The 6629-nt window shown below is 35.1% G+C and overlaps 1 protein-coding gene across 1 annotated transcript in view; it reads right to left on the bottom strand.

Moving 5' to 3' along the window:
• LOC117167191 (retinal homeobox protein Rx-B) overlaps window positions 1–6629 on the bottom strand; it is a 191478-nt gene that overhangs the window by 38118 nt on the left and 146731 nt on the right. The gene's annotated exons all lie outside the window — the stretch shown is intronic.

Here is a 6629-nt window from a genome sequence, read left to right as displayed (position 1 = left end):
TCTAGGCTTATAATATATTTGACACTGCGTTCAATACTGTGATAACTACTCATTTCACAGTGGTTACGCTTTAAATCTCAGCTTTACTGTTGGAAATTGTGCATCTTACAGTGTACTTTTTTCCGTGATTTTGAAGCAAATTAAACATTTTTTGGAAAATATCACACTTTGCTGTCGGATAATGTGAGGTACAAAATGTGCGCGAAAGTGAATGATTTGAATCCTGAAGATCTTTTGAATCCAGCGATAAACGAGAGAGCGATAAACAAGAAGGTCAAACAAAGATTCAAACTTATTTTCAAGAAATTATACCGATGTATTCAATGTTAATGTTTGTTTTCTTTCACGTATGCAAGTCAATCGCGAAGTAAATAATTAATGTATTCTTTAAACAAGAAAACAGGAAAATCTTTCTGGGTGTAATTAAAGATTGCCCCTTTAACATAACCTCAAAGCTGAAAATAGAATTTCTAAAATGGGACAAATAAAAGAATAAATTTTGAGAAATTTTGAAAGTTAGGTCTAATACAGGGGAAAAAATATTTGATTTATAATTATTTATTTAACAATCTTTACATATTTACCATTTTTAACTTTTATTTTGTCAAAAAACTAGAATTGTTCACCTAATTTTAAATATCTATAGCTTATTTTCTTCCCTGAAAGATTATTTACAATTTCACTCGTTAGTTTTTATTTTAAAAAAGCATTTTAGAAATTGAGGGTGGAATAATTTGTTGTAGCTGCATAATTTGTTAATTAATTTTTAAAAATATAAAACCAAAGGTGTGAATAAGATGACTGAAGATGGGATCTCGTCTTAAAAGAGAAGGCCTTTTATGTATGGAATTGTTATTGGCAGCTTGAGAGTTTTTGATAGTAAATTTTTAGTCGTTTGATAGTAAACAATTAAAAAGTTATTGACTCACGCGTAGTCTGAACCAATTTCCACTCAAAATTTTTGGCTACAGCTCTGTTCTAAAAACTTTTCAAATAGGCTGCGTTACGTCACCGTCTAGTTCGTGCGGTCTTTTTAAACTCCAAAAGGATTTGACGTCAGTCTTCGCCAGTCTCCATGGCGAAATAAGAAGAGTAGTTATTTAATTAATATAATCGAAATAATCAACTGTCATGTTCAGAAACATTTTTCGATAAACTGAAATTCTTACTTGCACATTATATGATTTGCAAATCATTTTTTAGATTTGTGAAAAAACAATTGTTTATACTAAGTTTAGTCCAGAAGAAGATGTGAAAGTTAAACCTGAAAAGGTATCTTCTGCAATCATGGACGTTGAGCCCAATAATCCATCAGCTGATCACCATTAAACAGCAAAATTCATCAATGTGCATTCATATGTCAAAAAATTTTGCAATTCAAAACAAAATAGTTGAGAATGTACTGCGCAATAAGTTTTTTTAAAAAAGTCTAAAATTTCTTGAGTTTCTTACCTTGACTTCAAATTGTGACATGACCTGGAATAGTTGCAGCCAAATTGTGAAATTCATACAAATTAGTTTTTGAAGTCTTATCTTAAAATGAAGCCCATAACACGAAGTTATTCTGTAAATATAATTAATTACTTTGGTCGAATACAGTGCAATAAAAAGCAATGTATACATATTTTGAGGTACAAAACAAATTTTAATTCAGTTTTACATGAGAAGTTAAGAAAGGCGGATAAAAAATAAAACAAAATTAAAAGCTGATTGACCCATTGTGCAATGTTTATAGAACAAATATGTTATAAAATACTTTAATAAATTTTATTAATCTTTAAATTTTCAGTTTGCAATTAATTGAAAGTTTATTAAATTTATTTATGAAAATGGGCTCAATGTTCTTCTTTTATGAGTATTGTTTTCGCGAGATAAAATTTTAATATTTTCAAGCTCAAAATCAAAATAGTGATCAAATTGACATGCATGTTGTGACAAACCAGTATTTTGATTCCCTATGTCTATTCCCCAATGCTAAAGTTACAGCTATTTTACTTGTGATTAGTTGATTAGATACGTTTTAAAAAAAATTTTTAATCTAAAATCTGTGTAGGACTTTTGTGTTTCCAAATTTCTGCTTTTTATTAAATCAAACTTTTTATACACTTATTTTTCTTTTTATACTTTAACTTATTTATATTATCTTGCGATTTGAAAAAGTTAAAATTACAATGATTTTAGAAATGCTTGGTAAATGTTATTTTAAATGATTAGATAAATTTCCTAAATCTTTAATGATTCGAACTGTATTATTGATTTTAAAACTTAAAAAATTTCGTTAAAAATTGGATTTTTTTCTTTTAATTTTTTAAAAAAATTTGTAATTTAAATTCTGTAAGTTACATTAGCTATTATGGGGTTGAATATATGCTGGAATCAGGGCCTCTTTTCCACATTTAATTAAAAAAGTGCGTTGCTCCTTGAGAATAACCAGCATTTATTGGTATGCATCCAATTTCACATTAGCTTTATTGGAGTTTCGTTATATCTCCTTAGAATGTAGTTTAAATATCCCATGATATGGCAGAACTTCGCAGAAATTCACGGAGTGTTTTTTTAAAAGTTTCTTCCTCAATTTTGAAAGCGGCATTCACGTTTCAAAGTCCGCATTTGGTTTCTTTAGATTCGAAGCGAAGGGCCTAAAAAAAAGCCAATATTCCTGGCAATAGTTCGGACAATATGCTGACCTCCCTAGGATAGGAGAACAAATCAAGACAGAATCAATGCGATAGACCAGGAAAATGTCAATACTTTTGAGTGGACAAATCGACTAAGCCTAAGGGATCACTTTGTGTAGTGCTACGATACCAGTATGGCTCCTAAACGTGAAGTTTAGATGGCGCGACTGCATGCTCTGTGGTGCAAGAAACACTCAGAGCTCGCGCATTTTTGTTATGACCATCTGCGTAATCCTGCCAAGGAACTCCGGAAAAGGGATTATATAAGCGGAGGACCTATTCAACCGCAGTCAGAACAAGCTGCAAACATAGAGAGAGAGACGACATTGAGACCAACCGTGGGTAGGCATCCATGATAGAAGAAGAGCGAAGCCTCAGGCCGAGGGCAAATATCAACATCCAGGTTTCTTTCAAACCAAAGATCTGGCTGATCTGAATTCTGAGCTTCGTGGAGATTTTGCCGAAGAGTCCGAGTTTGCACTATCAGTTTTATTGTTTATAATGCAGCAAGAACTTTGCGGATGTAAACCGTAAGAAAATCGAACGACTGATCATAAGAAAAAGAAACGAATGCATCAACTCAGCACCATGATATACGAGACAAGACAGTACGCGTCCTGCACAAGTAAAAGCTGCTTATCATCAAGCAGAATATTGTTGACAGAATACGGATACTGTCTTACACTAGGAGAAGTCTAGAGCGAAAGCAGAGTTAGTTAAGAGAAAATGAACAGTTTTTTTATGGCCCATCTCATTCCTGTCAATACCCTCCAGTTACTGTCGACAAAAAGCCCAAACCAGAGGAGGTTAACACATTTTGGAGAGAAGTCTACGAAGTGCATCATTAACTGAACGAAGGCATAAATAACATATATATCTTCAAGGAGCTCAGCAGTGCCCTCATATACCCTGAAGAGGCATTCCTCTTCAGTAGAAACAAGTATTAAGAGGCATTAAGAACTATTCCGCCCCGTGACTAGATGTTATCAAGACTTTCCGCTTGAAAAAGTCTGTTCCGGAGTGGTTTGTGGAAGGACGTACGGTGCTCCTGCCAAAGATGGGTCACTTGTCTCACCCTAAAAATTACAGGACAATAATTTGTCTGAACACCTTGTATAAGAGCTTCACAGCTATCCTAAATGATACGAGTAACGGGTTACCAGTGATTAATATCCAACACTGTTCACAATCTAGAGCATCAAAGCCTCTTTATGTATCTGCACACTGAAAATCCTATTAATTTTCCCCTACATATCGGATTGAAATAGCTTTCTTATCGCTAAGGATAGTAAGCTGTTTTATGGAAATCAGTATCATCGGAAAAGATGTTGGTAACAGGCTGTTGTTAATACATATTGATGTGTATGCGCGAAGATTGCTTTGGGTAGTTGCAAACGTAAAATTTCTTTTCTCGCTCTATAGAGATAGAAGTGACATCTTCATGTATGCATTTGAAATAAAATTTAATGTACAACCCGGAAGGAATGGGTACACGAAACTACTAATTTGAACAGTTCAAAATTATGACTCCATGAATTTATTTAAAATACTACATGTATCGAAAACTGCGATATCCACCTTTTTTTAAATTATTTATTTAGCGTATCTTTCTTCAGTGTATGAAATTCTGTTTTTCGGGTAAAAGCTATCACAGGGTTCCCATCCAGCCCCTCAACCCTGTCGTCGGGAGATCTATTGTTTCGGTTGAGTCGAGCGCTGGCGGTACAGTCTTCTTCAACAAGATGCAAGGTTCGCATTGCGAACCCTATACAGTACCCACCATCAAAAAATATTACGGGGCACCTTAATATGTAGTCCTGCAATGTGTTTCTTTCCTTTTCCTAGTGTCTCTCTTTCTCTTCCTAGTGTATAGCGATGGTGTGTACTGTGTAGGGTTCGCAGTGCGAACCTTAAATCTTGTTGAAGAAGACTTTACCGCCAGCGCTCAACTCGGCTGAAACAATAGACCCCCCGACGGCAGGTTAAGGGGCTGGATGGGAACCCTGTGACAGCTTCTACCCCTGTTTTCCTACTCAAAAGTCGTTAAAAGACCCCGCACAGCATTGAAAGCAAAAATGACGACAAAATCAGTATCACGGATTAAAATGTGGTAAACAGTGCGTCCGTCTCACACAGCGCGCTTCTCGCAACGGTGAAACGCTAAGCGCTCAATATTTTTAATCAACTGCGACACTCACTGTTTCGAGGCAGCAACGGTGATAAAATAAGGTCAAGATAAAGCGTGGCTATTGCGAGAAGTGCATGGTATATATGACTGGCATAAACGTACTTGATAAAGTTTTTATTGCAGAAGCGTTGCTGTCCTAAAACTGAGTGTTGCAGTTAATTCGAAATATTGAGTGCTCTGCTTTCAAACATTGTATTGCAGTTATTTTCAAATATTGAGCGCTTTGCGTTTAATCGTTGTGAGAAGCGCGCAATTAATATTATTGGCATTACCGCACTTGATGCCAGCATTATTTTATCATCGTTTGTTCCCCGCAACAGTGAGTGTTTCAGTTGATTAAAAATAATGAGCTATTGCGTACGGCGTGGCGAGAAGCGCGCTGTGTGAGATGGGCGTAATGTTTATCACATTTCAATGCGTGATACGAATTTTGTCGTCGTTTTTGCTTTCAATGTTATACGGACATATCTTCTGCTATGATTTTGAGCGCTTGGCGCCGTATAGCGTTAAAACTGCCAATGTTTCTTAAGAATTTTTATGGATATTTCATTGGGCCCTTATAACCTAAAATATTACCAAGTTTTAACCAAAGCCACCGAAATACATTTTCCCATGCATTCTGTGCGGGGTTCTTTCTACTTTATTTAAGAAATTTATCTTATTTTTAAGATTTTACTCAGTCTTACCAACTTATATACCCGAAGAAATTATTTTAAATTCGATGCGCCAGTTCAAGGTATTAACATTTTCTGGCCAACCCGTGTACAAAATTATCGAACCAGACTTGCGTGCAGTTGGGGTATTGTCTATACCATATAATCTAGTCAGTCTTTTCAGGCCCTCATCTGGTTTTGGCGAGCCTGTTAGAATCAAACGTTTTTCTACTTTTAGAATCCAAATATTTATTGCACTTTTGCACCAATATTAGATTATTATCTGTTCCAGAATAGCTCTAGATTAGCTTTTCCGATTAGCGTCCGACGATACAAAGACGTTTCACTTTTTCTACCGATAATTTTCTGCATGAGAAATGTTACCGATTATCGGGTTCGCTCATGTACAGTTCGAAACTTCGTGCAAAATGAATTACCCTACAGGTTTCATCTCTTCATATATTTCAAATATCTGCGCAAGTCTTTTTGTTTTTTCAATTTATCTTCAACCATATGACCATAATTATGGTTTTGAATTATAGTTTTGAAAATCCTTTACAATCTAAAATTATTTTGATTATTTTCAATCTCAGTCTTTCTATTCAAGTCTACACTTCGCTTACTCACGATACAGAAAAAGACTGCCTTATATACACTGAAAAAATGTTCACTTATAAGAAAGTCAAGAACTAGTAGCTAAGGGACATAGTAGTTAGGAAAGAATTAACGAACTCGATGTGAAAATTCAAAAACAGTTCTTTATTTTTTTCGCCAATAATTGCAAAAATATTTCGAATGATCGAAAAAAGATTTTGCAAGAATTCACAAGCTGACCCGAAAAATGTAAGAATTCGAAACTAGGACGGCCTGCACGTGGCCCACATAAACGCTCGTACACACTCTCGACGCGTATGCACGCGTGTACGTATGGTTTAAATTCGTCTGATAATACAGCCACAAAAAAAGTGTGCGGATCTGTTAACAAGACATACGTATTCCTATGGATTTTGGACGCTGAATTCAAATTCGGTATCAAAAATCACCCATCACGTCATGGTTGAGCCATAACCTCAAAAAATGACGAAAAATCATGCACTGAGGCAAATAAAT

The sequence above is a fragment of the Belonocnema kinseyi genome, chromosome 2 (assembly GCF_010883055.1).
Source record: "Belonocnema kinseyi isolate 2016_QV_RU_SX_M_011 chromosome 2, B_treatae_v1, whole genome shotgun sequence".
Classification (NCBI taxonomy): domain Eukaryota; kingdom Metazoa; phylum Arthropoda; class Insecta; order Hymenoptera; family Cynipidae; genus Belonocnema; species Belonocnema kinseyi.
The sequence above is the reverse complement of the archived record's forward strand: the minus strand, read 5'-3'. Positions and strand labels throughout refer to the sequence as shown.